Here is a 16,026-nt window from a genome sequence, read left to right on the forward strand (position 1 = left end):
GCGCTCCTCGTCTGACAGTTCTTAAATGACGGGGGGCGGGGCCACCCGGTGACCCCGCCCCCCTCTGACGCATGGTGACTTGACGGGACTTCCCTGTGACGTCACGGGGAATGCCACAGGGAAGTCCCGTCATGTCCTGTGCGTCAGAGGGGGGCGGGGTCACCGGGTGGCCCGCCCCCCGTTATTTAAGAACTGTCAGACGAGGAGCGCCGTCACACAGCGGGAGCCTCCCTCCATGCCAGCATGGGTGCGGAGCGGCCCGGAGAAGAAAATGAAGAAGAGAAGAAGAGAAGAAGAGAAGTAAAGAAGAAGAGAAGAAGATGAAGAGAAGAGCGGGAGCCTCCCCCCCATGCCATGGGTGCGGAGCGGCCCGAGGAGAAGAAGATAGAAGACGCCACGGAGGAGAGGAGGAGATGCTGGACGAGAACGCCGGAGGAAGAACCAGAAGAGCCAGAAGAACCAGAAGAACCAGAAGATGAAGGAAGATAGAAGAAAGAAGCATTAAATAAAGGAATTGTCAAAAACTGTCTCTTGTCATTTTTAACATTTTTGACAGTTTTTTTAGTGAAATGGTAGGGGTACTATTGTACCCCCTTATCATTTCACACAGGGGGGGGGCCGGGATCTGGGGGTCCCCTTGTTAAAGGGGGCTTCCAGATTCTGATAAGTCCCCCGCCCGCAGACCCCCACAATCACCGGCCAGGGTTGTGGGGATGAGGCCCTTGTCCTCATCAACATGGGGACAAGGTGTTTTGGGGGGCTACCCCAAAGCACCCTCCCAATGTTGAGGGCATGTGGCCTGGTACGGTTCAGGAGGGGGGGGCGCACTCTCGTCCCCCCCTCTTTTCCTGCGGCCTGCCAGGTTGCGTGCTCGGATAAGGGTCTGGTATGGATTTTTGGGGGGACCCCATGACGTTTTTTTTTGTTTTTTTGGCGCGGGGTTCCCCTTAAAATCCATACCAGACCTGAAGGGTCTGGTATGGAATTTAGGGGGAACCCCACGTCATTTTTTTTTTTTTTATTTTGGCCGGGGTTCCCCTTAATATCCATACCAGACCTGAAGGGCCTGGTATGGAATTTAGGGGGACTCCCACATCATTTTTTTTTTTAATTTTGGTTCGGGGTTCCCCTTTGGGGAATTCCCATGCCGTTTTTATCAATGAACTTCTATGTGTATTGTCGGCAATGCAATAGCCGCGGGTAGTTTTAAATGAGTTTTTTCCTTCAAAATGTCATTTTGCTGTCAGACTGTTCTAAACACAGGAAACATGCGCCCCTTTACAGGCATACTATACACACCCCCCAGGTACGAAATTTAAAGGGATATTACACTTTTATTGTTTGACTTTAAGCATTATTAAAATCACTGCTCCTGAAAAAACGGCCGTTTTTAAAAGTTTTTTTTGCATTGATCCATGTCCCCTGGGGCAGGACCCAGGTCCCCAAACACTTTTTATGACAATAACTTGCATATTAGCCTTTAAAATTAGCACTTTTAATTATTCATGTTCGTGTCCCATAGACTTTAACGGTGTTCGCGTGTTCGAATAAACTTTTTTCCTGTTCGCATGTTCTGGTGCGAACCGAACAGGGGGGTGTTCGGCTCATCCCTAGTGTGAATCTAGTGATAGTGCAGTATGAGTATAGTGCAACTGTTTACCATTTTAATTTAGTGTCATTTTATTTTGTCAGGGCAGGTTTCCTGCAGTATATTTCAGTGTGTTACTGCATGTTTAACACAGTATATTGCATGTTCACTGCAGTCTATTCCAGTGCGTTATTGTACGTTCACCACAATATATTTCAGTGCGTTAATGGACGTTTAACACAGTATAAGTCAATGCGTTATTGCAGGTTTACAGTTTTATATTGCAGTGCGTTAGTGCATGTTTATTGCAGTATATTTCAGTGTGTTGGTGCACATTTCCTTCAGTATATTGCAGTGCATTAGTGCACAGTATATTTCAGTGGGTATTGCAGGTTTACTGCAGTATATTGCAGTGGTTAGTGTGCGTTTAATGCAGTATATTTCAGTGTAATATTGCAGGTTTACTGCAGTATATTGCAGTGTGTTAGTGCATGTTTAATGCAGCATATTTTAGTGTGTTAGTGCACGTTTACCGCAGTACATTTCAGTGCGTAACTGCAAGTTTAACATGGTATATTGCAGTGTGTTAGTGCACTTTTAACACAGTATATTTCAGTGCATTATTGCAGGTTTACCGCAGTATATTGCAGTGCATTAGTGCACATTTAAAGCAGTATATTTCAGTACATTGCTTCATATTTAATGCAGTATATTTCAGTGCTTTATTGCATGTTTATCACAGTATATTGCAGTGCATTAGTGCACATTTAACTCAGTATATGTCAGTGCATTACTGCATGTTTAACGCAATATATTTCAGTGCTTTATCGCAGGTTTATTTCAGTGTGTTGGTGCACGTTGACTGCAGTATATTGCAGTGCATTACTGCATGTTTAACGCAGAATATTTCAGTGCAGTATTGCAGGTTTACTACAGTATATTGCAGTGCGTTAGTGCACGTTTAATGCAGTATATTTCATTGCATTATTGCAGGTTTACCGCAGTATATTGCAGTGCGTTAGTGCACGTTTAACGCAGTATATTGCAATACGTTAGTGCGCATTTAATGCAGTATATTTCAGGGAATTATTGCAAGTTTACTGCAGTATATTTCAGTGCGTTATTGCACGTTTAGTGCAGTATGTTTCGGTGCAGTATATTTCAGTGCATTAGTGCATATTTACCGCAGTATATTGCAGGACAGTTTTACTGCAGTATATTGTAGTGTGTCAGTGGAGTGTGTCTGTGTAGTGAGTACTCAAATTAAAGTGCACCAAACACCACTTTCCACTGATTAAAGTGCATCCAATTACACATTTCCCTATCTTTATTACATTTGTTAACTGCTTGCTGCCCACCAGCCGTCATATGACAGCCAGGCGGTGCGGCTCTCATTCTGGGCGGGCGTCATATGACGTCTGTCCATTTAAACAGGGCATGCACACATCGTGTGCACACAGCCCTGTACCTTCGGTGGAGGCATGTCACGGAGACACGGCTCTCCACCGAGGGGGGTGAACAGTCATTGGGCATGGCTGTTTACTACATTATCGGCCGTGATGAAGTCATGGCTGATCACAGATGGTGCCGCCCCACTTTGCACGGCGCATGCGTGCGATCGTGAGCACTCTGCGCGTGCACATCAGTGGCGGCGTGTTCCCAGGAACACTGCTTGTCACTGACGATGGTAGACAGCCATTAGCTGGCGCCTGTTTACCACGAGATCATAAACATAGAGCGGTAATGAGATGTTACCGGGTTCTCCTCCTCACACACGATCATGTGTGAGAAAGAGATTGCGATAACATCTCGTTACCGCTTACAGTGTACACCAATCACACTGATTGCCCCCCCAATAAAGAGGACCTGTCACCACCCATCAAAGTAGCTGTCACCACCCATCAAAGTACCTGCCACAGTTCATCTGAGTACCTGTCACACACAGTCCATTTGAGTACCTGTCACAGTTCATCCGAGTACCCGAGTACCTGTCACAGTTTAGCCGAGTACCTGTCACAGTTCATCTGAGTACCTGAGTACCTGTCACAGTTCATCTGAGTACCCGAGTACCTGTCACAGTTCATCTGAGTACCTGGGTACCTGTCACAGTCCATATGAGTACCTGTCACAGTCCATATGAGTACCAGAGTACCGAGTACCTATCACAGTCCATCTGAGTACCTGTCACAGTTCATCTTAGTACCCGAGTACCTGAGTACCTGTTACAGTTCATCTGAGTACCCAAGTACCTGTCACAGTCCATCTGAGTACCTGAGTTCCTGTCACAGTTCATATGAGTACCTGAATACCTGTCACCACCCTTCAGAGTACCCAAGTACCTGTCACCAGCCCATCAGAGTCCCCAAGTACCTATCTGTAGCCCATCAGAGTACCTGAGTACCTGTCACCAGGCCATCAGAGTACCCGAGTACCTGTCACCAGGCCATCAGAGTACCTGAGTACCTATCTGCAGCCCATCAGAGTACCTGAGTACCTACCTGCAGCCCATGCCTCATAGAATATAGGTTCGGGTGTTTACTTTCCAAAATGGGGTCATTTTGTGGGTAATTCCACTGTCCTGGTGCTCAAGGACCTTCAATAGTGTGATAGGTAGGAATGGAATGAAATGAGAGGTGTAATTTATGCTCCTAGAACGCCTGAAGGTACTACTTCAATGTTGGGCCTCTGTATGTGGCCAGGCTGTGTAGAAGTCTCACATATGTGGTATTGCCATACTCGGAAAGAGTAGCAGAATGTATTTTGGGGTGTAATTTTTGCTATATACATGCTAAGTGTTAGAAATATCTTATAAATTGACAACTTTGTGTAAAAAAAAAAGCGTTTTCATTTTTTTTCCACATTTTCCAAAAACTTCTGGAAAGAAATGAACCATTCAAAAGACTCATTATGCCTCATCGATTATACGTTGGGGTGTTTGCTTTCCAAAATGGGGTAAGTTTGTGGGCAATTCCATTGTCCTGGTGCTCCAGGGCCTTCAAAAGTGTAATAGGTGGTTGAGAAATGAGATGTGTTATTTATGCTCTTAGAATGCCTGAAGGTGCTACTTCAATGCTGGGCCTTTGTATGTGGCCAAACTGTGTAAAAGTCTCACACATGTGGTATCGTCATACTCAAGAAGAGTAGCAGAATGTATTTTGGGGTGTAATTTGTGGTATGCATATGCTGTGTGTGAGAAATAACCTGATAATATGACAATTTTGTAAAAACAAAAAAAATCTTCATTTTGTAAAGAATTGTGGGAAAAATTACAACTTAAAAAACTCACCATGCTACTTACTTAATACCTTGGAATGTCTACTTTCTAAAAAGGGGTCATTTGGGGGGTATTTGTACTTTCCTGACTTGTTAGTGTCTCAAGAAATGAGATACACCTGATGTACTGAAGGCCTGATCAGATGTGATCAATTTTCAGTGATTGGCACCATAGTTTGTAGACTCTATAACTTTCACAAAGACCAAATATATACACTAATTTGTGTTATTTTTACCAAAGCTATGTAGCAGTATGAATTTTGGCCAAAATTTATGAAGAAAAATTACTAATTTGCAAAATTTTATGACAGAAACAAAGAAAAAGGCATTTTTTTTTCACAAAAATTACGGTATTTTTTTATTTATAGCACAAAAAATAAAAACCCACTAGTGATCAAATACCACCAAAAGAAAGCTCTATTTGTGTGAAAAAAGGACTGAAATTTCATATGGGTACAGTGTTGCATGACTGAGTAATTAAGTGAAGAGAAGTTTTTTTGAATGGACCTATTGTTGGCATTTTATTGGACTTTATATACTTAGTAGCCATATATATTTATAGCATGCAATCTCCTGCAATTAAGAACGGCCATCAAAACGTCTTTTAAACCCCAACAGCATTATAAGAGAAGTTTTTTTGAATGGATCTATTGTTGGCATTTTATCAGACTTTATATACTTAGTAGCCATATATATTTACAGGTGGGAATCTGTGGAGTATTCTATTGGTGTAGCATATGATCATGATTGTGAGGTTATATAATTGTTAATTTTTGGCTATACCACATACAATATTTGTTTTTTTTGTTTTTCATTTATTTTTAATTTTCACTATCACTATGAGGAATTGATTTACTTAGTAGGCAATGTTGTGGCTAGGGATGAGCTTTGAGTTCGAGTCGAACTCATGTTCGACTCGAACATCGGCTGTTCGCCAGTTCGCTGAACAGCGAACAATTTGGGGTGTTCGCGGCAAATTCAAAAGGATATTTAGTAGCCATATATATTTACAGGTGGGAATCTGTGGAGTATTCTATTGGTGTAGCATATGATCATGATTGTGAGGTTATATGATTGTTAATTTTTGGCTATACCACATACAATATTTGTTTTTTTTTTGTTTTTCATTTATTTTTAATTTTCACTATCACTATGAGCAATTGATTTACTTAGTAGGCAATGTTGTGGCTAGGGATGAGCTTTGAGTTCGAGTCGAACTCATGTTCGACTCGAACATCGGCTGTTCGCCAGTTCGCTGAATAGCGAACAATTTGGGGTGTTCGCGGCAAATTCAAAAGGGAACACCCTTTAAAAGTCTATGGGAGAAATCAAAAGTGCTAATTTTAAAGGCTTATATGCAAGTTATTGTCATAAAAAGTCATGGATCAATGCAAAAAAAAGTTTTAAAAACGGCCATTTTTTCAGGAGCAGAGATTTTAATAATGCTTAAAGTGAAACAATAAAAGTGTAATATCCCTTTAGATTTCGTACCTGGGAGGTGTCTATAGTATGCCTGTAAAGGGGCGCATGTTTCCCATGTTTAGAACAGTCTGACAGCAAAATGACATTTCAAAGGAAAAAAAGTCATTTAAAACTACTCGTGGCTATTAATGAATTGCCGGTCCGACAATACACATAAAAGTTCATTGATAAAAACAGCATGGGAATTCCCCACAGGGGATCCCCAAACCAAAATTTAAAAAAAAAATTACGTGGGGGGCCCCCCCTAAATTCCATACCAGGCCTTTCAGGTCTGGTATGGATATTAAAGGGAACCCCAGCCAAAATTTTTAAAAAAATGGTGTGGGGTCCCCTTCAAAATCTATACCAGACCCTTCAGGTCTGGTATGAAATTTAAGGGGAACCGAGCGCCAAAATTAAAAAAAAATGGTGTGGGGTCTCCCCAAAAATCCACACCAGACCCTTATCCGAGCATGCAACCTGGCAGGCCGCAGGAAAAGGGGGGGAAGAGAGAACGCCCCCCCTCCTGAACTGTACCAGGCTACTGCCCTCAACATTGGCAGGGTGCTTTGGGGTAGCCCCCAAAACACCTTGTCCCCATGTTGATGGGGACAAGGGCCTCATCCCCACAACCCTTGCCCCGTGGTTGTGGGGGTCTGCAGGCGGGGGGCTTATCGGAATCTGGAAGCCCCCTTTAACAAGGGGACCCCCAGATCCCAGCCCTTCCCCCTGTGTGAGATGGTAAGGGGGTACAAAAGTACCCCTACCATTTCACAAAAAAACTGTGAAAAATGTTAAAAATGACAAGAGACAGTTTTTGACAATTCCTTTATTAAATGCTTCTTTCTTCTATCTTCTTTCTTCTATCTTCTATCTTCTTTCTTCTATCTTCCTTCGGTTTCTTCCTCCATCTTCTTCTTTTTCTTCTGGTCCTTCTGGTTCTTCTGGTTCTTCCTCCGGTGTTCTTGTCCGGCATCTTCCTCCATGGCGCCGGCATCTTCTTCCCTTCGTCTTCTGGGCCGCTCCGCACTCGACCATGATGGGAGGCTCCCGCTGTGTGACGCTTCTCCTCTTCTTAAATAATGGAGGGCGGGGCAACCCGGTGACCCCGCCCCCTCTGACACATGGTGACTTCCCTGTCTGCCCCCCTCTGACATCACGGGGAATGCCACAGTGAAGTCCCCGTGCATCAGAGGGGGGCGGGGTCACCGAATGGCCCCACCCTCCATTATTTAAGAACCGTCAGAGGAGGAGAAGCATCACACAGCGGGAGCCTCCCATCATGGTTGGATGCGGAGCAGCCCAGAAGACGAAGGGAAGAAGACGCCAGCACCATGGAGGAAGATCCTGGACGAGAACACCTGGGGGATGGGTTGCCTGCTCCCTTACTGAACAGGCCCTACCTGTCCAAACTAGGTAGTGGTTCTTGGGGGACTTCTCCCCCCCGGGAACAGCTCCTCTATACTAGGAGACCTTTCCTCCCTCTCTCTCTATCCTCCTACCTATCTCCCAACCATAGCTAACCCACGTGCATATCATCTGGTTATTCTTTGCAGTTCACATCATCATTACAAGAAGGGGAACCTGCTGGAAGCTGAAGAAACTTATGGGGAACCAACTAGACCTGACAGTCAGAAAACGTCGAAGGGTGAGTGACGGGAGACACATGAGCATAGAGCCTACTCTCGGTCCCATGGCTGACCCCACACAGAGCTCCCTCAAAATAGCCACACATAATGTACAAGGGCTTAATTCCTCCATCAAAAGAAAGAAAATATTTAACTATTACAAGTCCCTTAAACTCGACATCCTTATGCTACAGGAGACCCATTTCCCTAGGCAATACAACCCAAAGTTACATAGTTACATAGTAGGTGAGGTTGAAAAAAGACACAAGTCCATCAAGTCCAACCTATTTGTGTGATTATGTGTCAGTATTACATTGTATATCCCTGTATGTTGCAATCATTCAGGTGATTATCTAATAGTTTCTTGAAGCTATCAATGCTTCCCGCTGAGACCACCACCTGTGGAAGGGAATTCCACATCCTTGCCGCTCTTACAGTAAAGAACCCTCTACGTAGTTTAAGGTTAAACATCTTTTCTTCTAATTGTAATGAGTGGCCACGAGTCTTATTAAACTCTCTTCTGCGAAAAAGTTTTATCCCTATTGTGAGGTCACCAGTACAGTATTTGTAAATTGAAATCATATCCCCTCTCAAGCGTCTCTTCTCCAGAGAGAATAAGTTCAGTGCTTGCAACCTTTCCTCATAACTAAGATCCTCCAAACCCTTTATTAGCTTTGTTGCCCTTCTTTGTACTCGCTCCATTTCTAATACATCCTTCCTGAGGACTGGTGCCCAGAACTGGACAGCATACTCCAGGTGCGGCCGGACCAGAGCCTTGTAGAGTGGGAGAATTATCGTTTTATCTCTTGCGTTGATCCCCCTTTTAATGCATGCCAATATTCTGTTTGCTTTGTTAGCAGCAGCTTGGCATTGCATGCCATTGCTGAGCCTATCATCTACTAGGAACCCCAGGTCCTTTTCCATCCTAGATTCCCCCAGAGGTTCTCCCCCCAGTGTGTAGATTGCATTCATATTTTTGCCACCCAAATGCATTATTTTACATTTTTCTACATTCATTCACAATACCACCATAACCACCTAGCTAACGCAGACAATAAGACCAGAGGCGTCGCTATACTTCTATCCAAATCCTGCGATTTTGAATTCCTTTCAGACCATAGGGACCCGGATGGGAGGTTCCTCCTGGTCGAGGGAAAAATAGGGGGACACTTGTACTCCCTAGTCTCATACTACTGTCCCAATAAAGGGCAAGAAAAATGTTTCCGCCTCATCTTAGACATGCTTACCCCCCTACTGGAGGGCACAGCCATCTGGGGGGCAGACTGTAATATAGCATTCGACCAGGGTTTAGAGAAATCTAAACCTTCATCGGCCCAATTTACCAGACCCACCAGGGTAAGCCTTAAAATCGCTAAGCTTCTCCATAAGAGGGGTCTGGCAGATGTCTGGCGAGAATCTAACCCCTCTAAATAAGACTACACCCACTTCTCTCACCCACACAATACCTATGCAAGGATCGACCACATTCTGGTCCCCCCCAAACACACTCCCAGCAGTCCTCAAGTCACAAATCAGAGATACAGTCCTGTCTGACCACTCTCTGGTGCTCGTATATATCCGCTCGAGTCATATTAAGGCGAATAGAGGACATTGGCGACTCAAAGAGTCCATCCTTTCTAATCCAATTCACAAAACAATACTAAATAGAGAGCTTCGAGAATATTTCTCACTTAATAATGTGGAGGGCACATCCGCTGAGACCCTTTGGGCAGCACACAAAGCCTTCATCAGAGGCAGGATAATACAGATTACAACGCAAACTAAAAGAGAACACAAAGCAGACATAGAGCGCCTGGAGAGGTCATACAGAACCATGAAAACACAACACAAAAAGGCTCCCTCCCCAGCTTTGCTTGCCCAAGTAGAGAAGCTCTGATTAGAGCTCAACCTCGCCCTCACAACAACAGCGGAAAAATCGCTCCGCTGGAGTAGTAATAAATTCTACACACAAAAGGATAAGATCAGCTCAATGCTGGCAGCCAAACTATCCCCTAAATCTCTGCTTTCCACAAGATACGCATTGTGGGCCAAGACCCCACTGCCAATCCAGCCAAAATAGTGGAGGCTTTCCAGAAATTTTACTGGGACCTATATAGCTCCCCCCCACAGCCACCTGAGAATGCGGTATCCGAATTCTTAGATGGCATAACCATCCCATTCCTAGAACCCAAACATAGAGACATCCTTGAGGCTCCCTTTCAGGAGGAAGAGGTGGTGGCGGTTATCAAGGGCCTTCACATGGGCTCTGCACCGGGGCCTGATGGCCTATCAGTCCCATATTATAAAGCCTTTTCAGACACTCTCACCCCGCATATGACAACGTTTTTCAACTCCAAAACACGTGGTGGCCCCTTAGAGGCTCAGCTTAATACCGCATATATTACGGTCATACCAAAACCAGACAAAAACCCAGAAGATGTTGGTAGCTACCGCCCCATTTCTCTTATCAATAATGATCTCAAAATACTAACTAAAATTTTAGCAGATCGACTTTCCTCATTTATAAGTAAATATATTCACAGGGACCAGGTGGGATTTATACCAGGCAGGCAAGGCCCAGATCAGGTGAGAAGAGCTGTGGACATTATATCCATACTGCAATCCAATTGGGAGGGGGGTCCTAAACAACAAGGCTTTATTCTGTCCCTTGACCTACAAAAGGCCTTTAACTCCGTGTCCTGGCCATATCTATTTTCCCTCCTTGAGAGATGGGGCTTTGGCCAATGCTTCATGGGGGTGCTGCAAGCCCTATACTCTTTACCCAAAGCCCTAATTCGCTTACAAGGCTACTACTCAACCCCGATTGATATAGCTAGAGGTACTGCTGCCCGCTTTCCCCAATTATATTCGCCATAGCAATAGAGACCCTAGCTGCAACTATTCGACAGAATAAGGACATTCAGGGGGTAACATGCGAGGACCGGACCCACAAGTGCGGATTATTTGCAGACGATATCCTTCTGTTCTTGACCTCTCCCGTCACCTCCCTACCAAACCTACATAAAACTCTAGCGGAATTCTCTAAATGTATCCCTTCCGCCATCCACAGTCTCCCTCCTCCAACAATCCTTTAAGTTTAATTGGAACCCCAACTCGATCAAATATCTAGGGGTCACCCTCACAGCTCGAATAAAATCCCTTTACGCTAACAACTACCCTCCCCTATATAAAAAATTGGAAGCAGACCTGAAAACCTGGGCCAGATGTGAACTCTCCTGGATGGGTAGAATAAATTCTATTAAAATTACACTTTTGGGGGGTGTGGCCAGGCAGCGCATGTAGCAGGACGCACTTCTCCTCAGCTCCGCCGAAAATCCTGACAATAATCCTGTGGATTACCCACCCAGCCCGCTGATACCCCCGATCGGAACCGCACACTATCCGGGCCTCAGCCGACCCGTCCAGCCGATCGATTTGCGGCGGAATAATATGCCAAAACGGGGCAAGGATGGTGGCGGCCCGCCCGCGGCTCAGGCCCAAGATGGCGCTTTGCCACAGCGATCACAGAGGGAGAAGTATATGGAGGCTGCCCAGAAGCTCCTGTTTGGCAATAAAACCTCAAGGGAACTACCATCACCCACATCTGACCTCAGTGAGGAGGAAGGAAGCCAGCTGGAGATGGAGAACACCATTCCACTGGAGGATGGCACTGGATCCCCTGCTGACTGGGCCGCAGTGAGTACAGTTCCACATTCATATCAGGGCACTCAGACACCAACCCTGCCCCAAGATAATGCTGAACCCACTCTCAGAGACATACTCTCAGCAGTGACTATATGTAACAGATCCATCTCAACCCTGACAGATGAAGTTAAAGGTGTTAAAGCTGAGATATCATTTGTGAGACAGGACATGCAAAAGTTAAGAGAGCGCACAGCTGCAATAGAGAGCAGGGTCAGTGTGATTGAAGATGATTTAGTACCCATGCAAAGAGACTTAAAGTATAACTGAAATCTCGCAGATCAGCATGCAACACGCTTGGATGATTTGGAAAATCGCATGCGTCGCAACAATGTCCGCGCTTTAGGATTTCCGGAAAGGATAGAGGGTAATGACCCAGTCACCTTCATTGAACAATGGCTTCTCACTACATTTGGAAAAGAAGCTTTCTCTCCGCTATTTGCGGTGGAAAGGGCGCATAGAGTGCCATCTCGCCCATTACCCCCTGGCAATCACCCTCGTGCTTTTCTGTTTAAGCTCCTAAACTATAAAGATAGAGATGCCATTCTTGCTAAAGCCAGAACCGTGGGAGGTAAGCTGGTTGCTGAAAACTCCAAGATATCCCTGTTTCCGGATTTCTCGGCTGAGCTCCAGAAGCAGCGAGCAAAGTTTATAATGACATGGACATTCATTGTACTGTTCATTTAAGCACAAGAGAATCCATTTTGTTCTCACTGTTGAAATGTGTTCTGTAACCTTCACCTAACACACAGACACTTCTACTAAACGCTCTCTACTCCCCCCTCCCTTTTCAAGGTTTTACTTTTGCAATTGTTCTATTCGCTAGTTTTTAATAATATATTTCTATTTGTTACTTTTTAATAACATCTCACACCACCCCTTTCTTATCTATGTATAAAATAACATGTAATAAAAAATTTTTGACCGAACGGACATTTAAACACAGTGATTGAGTCCTGTGAATCTGTTCCTGCAGCTGCAGTATTAACTTTGTTTTAGAGTCCCAATCAGAAATCAGTCATATCAATCTTGGCGAGCCAGCCAGGAGTTTGGCAGAGTCTCCAGAAGGAACCGCGCTTCGATCGGATCATCGGGAAACGCAGACCTCAAATGCCGGCTAGGTAAGCTGCCCTTAAGCTTGCTATATTTCTGCCTTTTCCTATGTATCCTATCTGTCGGTTCTCAAGGAAACCAGACCACTCTCGGACCTTTCTGGTTGGGTAACGTGTGTGTGTGAATGTGTTTGTGTCCCCCTTCACGGGTTGGACTGTGTGTGGATAGGGAAAATCCTCTGCAGTTCCCTGCGTTGACTCCTTGTGGGCGACCTGGGTCAGAGGCGCATGGTAGGGTCAGATAAAACTCACAGAGAAGAGAAGAGACGAGGAGGGTCTCTTAATGAGTGTTTTGTCTATTGTCATAAACCCCTTCTATCCATGTAGATAAGTGGAGACTATTCTTGTAAATCTGCAGATTTGCTGTACTATTTGTTTTAGAGGCAAGAGGGTATAGGCACAAGTAGAGAAGAGAGAAGACTGGCCAGTCATTATGGGCATTAAATTAATTAAGGGAATGAAGGGAGAGAGGCCTTCAGAAAATGCCCAGCGCAAGATGAGCGCTAGAGAATATATGAACCGAAGGTACGGTTCTGCCTATACTGAGCCCCTAGATAAATGGGTAGAATGGACAAAGGGAACAGCTAAACCTTTAAAATCTGAAGGGACTTTTGATTTAAAAGGTTTAGCTGTTCCCTCTACTGATTTGGTTGAGTCCAAGCCACTTAAACTCAGGCTAGGACAGCAAACAGAAATTGTCACTAAAGTGTTAGTTTCAGACACAGTTCCTACCAATCTTTTGGGAGCTGACATTTTGAACCAAATTTTAGCAAACATAGACTATACTCCTACAGGAGTCCAAGTGGTCAGTAGTCTATCAGGAGAAGTTTTAAATTCTGCCTGTGGAGTATTTTTAATCCAAGACTCCACTCTGCCATTTCCACCAGAATTGAAAGTGATTCCCACTGAATTATGGGCCACCAGCAAATATGATGTAGGTCTGCTGGATTGCACCCCAGTCATGATAAAAATTAAACCAGGAGCCCATCTCCCACAGATTAAACAGTACCCACTGAGTATTGCTCAGACTGAGGGGATAAAGGATCAAATCACTCAACTGAAAGCAGCAGGGGTTGTTGTACCAATTAAGTCCCAGGTCAATACACCCCTGTTCCCAATTGCAAAGAAGCCAGACAAGAAGGGTGGGCAGGTGACATATCGCATGGTGCATGATTTGAGAGCCATTAACAATATAATAGAGGCAGATACCCCGATCGTGCCCAACCCCCGCACTTTACTAAGTGGAATACCTGCCTCCAGCACCTGCTTTACAGTGATTGATCTTGCAAATGCTTTCTTTTCGGTGCCCCTGCACCCAGATTGCTGGCACCTTTTTTCATTTACCCATGATGCCCAAAAGTTAGCATGGACAAGATTGCCCCAAGGCTGTGTGAGTAGCCCCTCTGAATATAATACTGCGTTAAAGCAAGTATTGGACCAATGGTCCCCCTTACACCCAAACACAGTTTTGCTTCAGTACATAGACGATTTGCTTATTTGTTCTGATACAAAGGACATTTGTAGCAGAGAAACAGTAAGCCTTCTCCTATTTCTCTATAACAGTAACAACAAAGTTAGCAAAGATAAGCTACAATACTGCCAAGAGAAAGTGATCTTCCTGGGTCACTGCATTTCACATGGAATCCGTCACCTAACCCCAGATCGAGTTAAAACTCTACAAAACTTTGAAAAGCCAAGAAACTACGTGCCTTCCTGGGGTTAGTGGGATATTGTAGGGACTGGATTCCAAATGCATCAGAACTTATGGCTCCTCTATATGAGGCTACCACTAGAAACCCTTTCAAACTCACATGGGACAATGAATTGCAGATGAAGGAGCTTATTAAAATTTTGTCTGAAGCTCCCGCCATTGGACTTCCTGACTATACTAAGACTTTCTCGTTGTTCTGTCATGAAGTCAATGGATTTGCTGCAGGTGTACTCACCCAGCTACATGGAGACAAACAGAGGCCTGTGATGTATGTATCAGCCTCATTAGACCCTGTCATCAAAGGCTCCCCCAGTTGTATGCGAGCCATAGCAGTCTGCATTTTGCTGCTAGACAAAGTAACGGAGCTTGTACTAGATTCTGCTCTGATCCTGTATGTGCCACATGCAGTACAGGAAATCATGAATCAAGTAAATACTAGACATGTGTCTGCCAGTAGATTTGACAAGTACCAGTCTGCTCTTTTTGCTCCATCAAATTTAACAATCAAACGACGTGTTACTTTAAATCCGGCTACTCTTCTTCCTATAATTGTGATAATAATAAGGAAGATGCAACAAATGGTACTGATGTAGAACCTGAGAGTTTTTCTCATGATTGTATGGCTCTTATGGAGGTAGAAAGGGCCTCTGTCACACCAGCAAAAGATGAGCCCTTATCAGATTGTGACACACACTTATTCGTAGATGGTTCCAGATTTTACACTGACGATGGTCAGCCACACACAGGGTTTGCTGTAACCACTACAGACACCATTTTACATCAGGAAGCATTGAAACCCCAGATGTCAGCACAGGAAGCGGAGTTGTATGCTGTAGTCAAAGCATGTCATCTCCTAGAGAATCAAAGGGGAAATGTTTACACTGACAGCAGATATGCATTTGGAATAGCCCACGATTTTGGGCCTATCTGGAAAGCACGGCACTTTCTGACTAGTGCAGGGAAGCCAGTGAGACATGCAAAACTCATAGAGCGGCTATTTGAGGCCTTTCAGAAACCAGCAGAAGTTGCCATCTTGAAGGTAAAAGGGCATGCAAGGGGAAGTGACATGACAGCCAGAGGAAATGCTTTAGCGGACCAAGCGGCAAAGGATGCTGCCCTTATGGCATTTGGAGTCACACCCACTGTAGGGGTCGCCCAGGTAGCGGGGACAGATTCCCCTCATCAAGAGCAGTGGGATGTAGAAACTCTAATTCAGTTGCAGAACCAGGCCCCTGATGAAGAGAAGGATAAGTGGATCAAATGTAATGCTACCCAAAATCAGCAGGGCCTGTGGAGCGCTGACAACAGGTGGTGTCTACCCAGGAGTTTGTACCCAGTTTTAGCACAGCTGGCACATGGCGTCAGTCATCTTGCTAAGGGCGCGATGGTGGCACTTACTGACTGCTATTGGATAGCACCTGGATTTAGTGCATTTGTAGCCAGGTTTTGTGCTTCATGTCTCACTTGTGCTCTGTACAATGCAGGGAGGCCTGTTCATGTTCCCCAAAGGCATTCTCCAAAGCCAGATTTCCCTTTCCAAAGAATTCAAAC

This window comes from Aquarana catesbeiana, linkage group LG05 (assembly GCF_042186555.1).
Source record: "Aquarana catesbeiana isolate 2022-GZ linkage group LG05, ASM4218655v1, whole genome shotgun sequence".
NCBI lineage: Eukaryota > Metazoa > Chordata > Amphibia > Anura > Ranidae > Aquarana > Aquarana catesbeiana.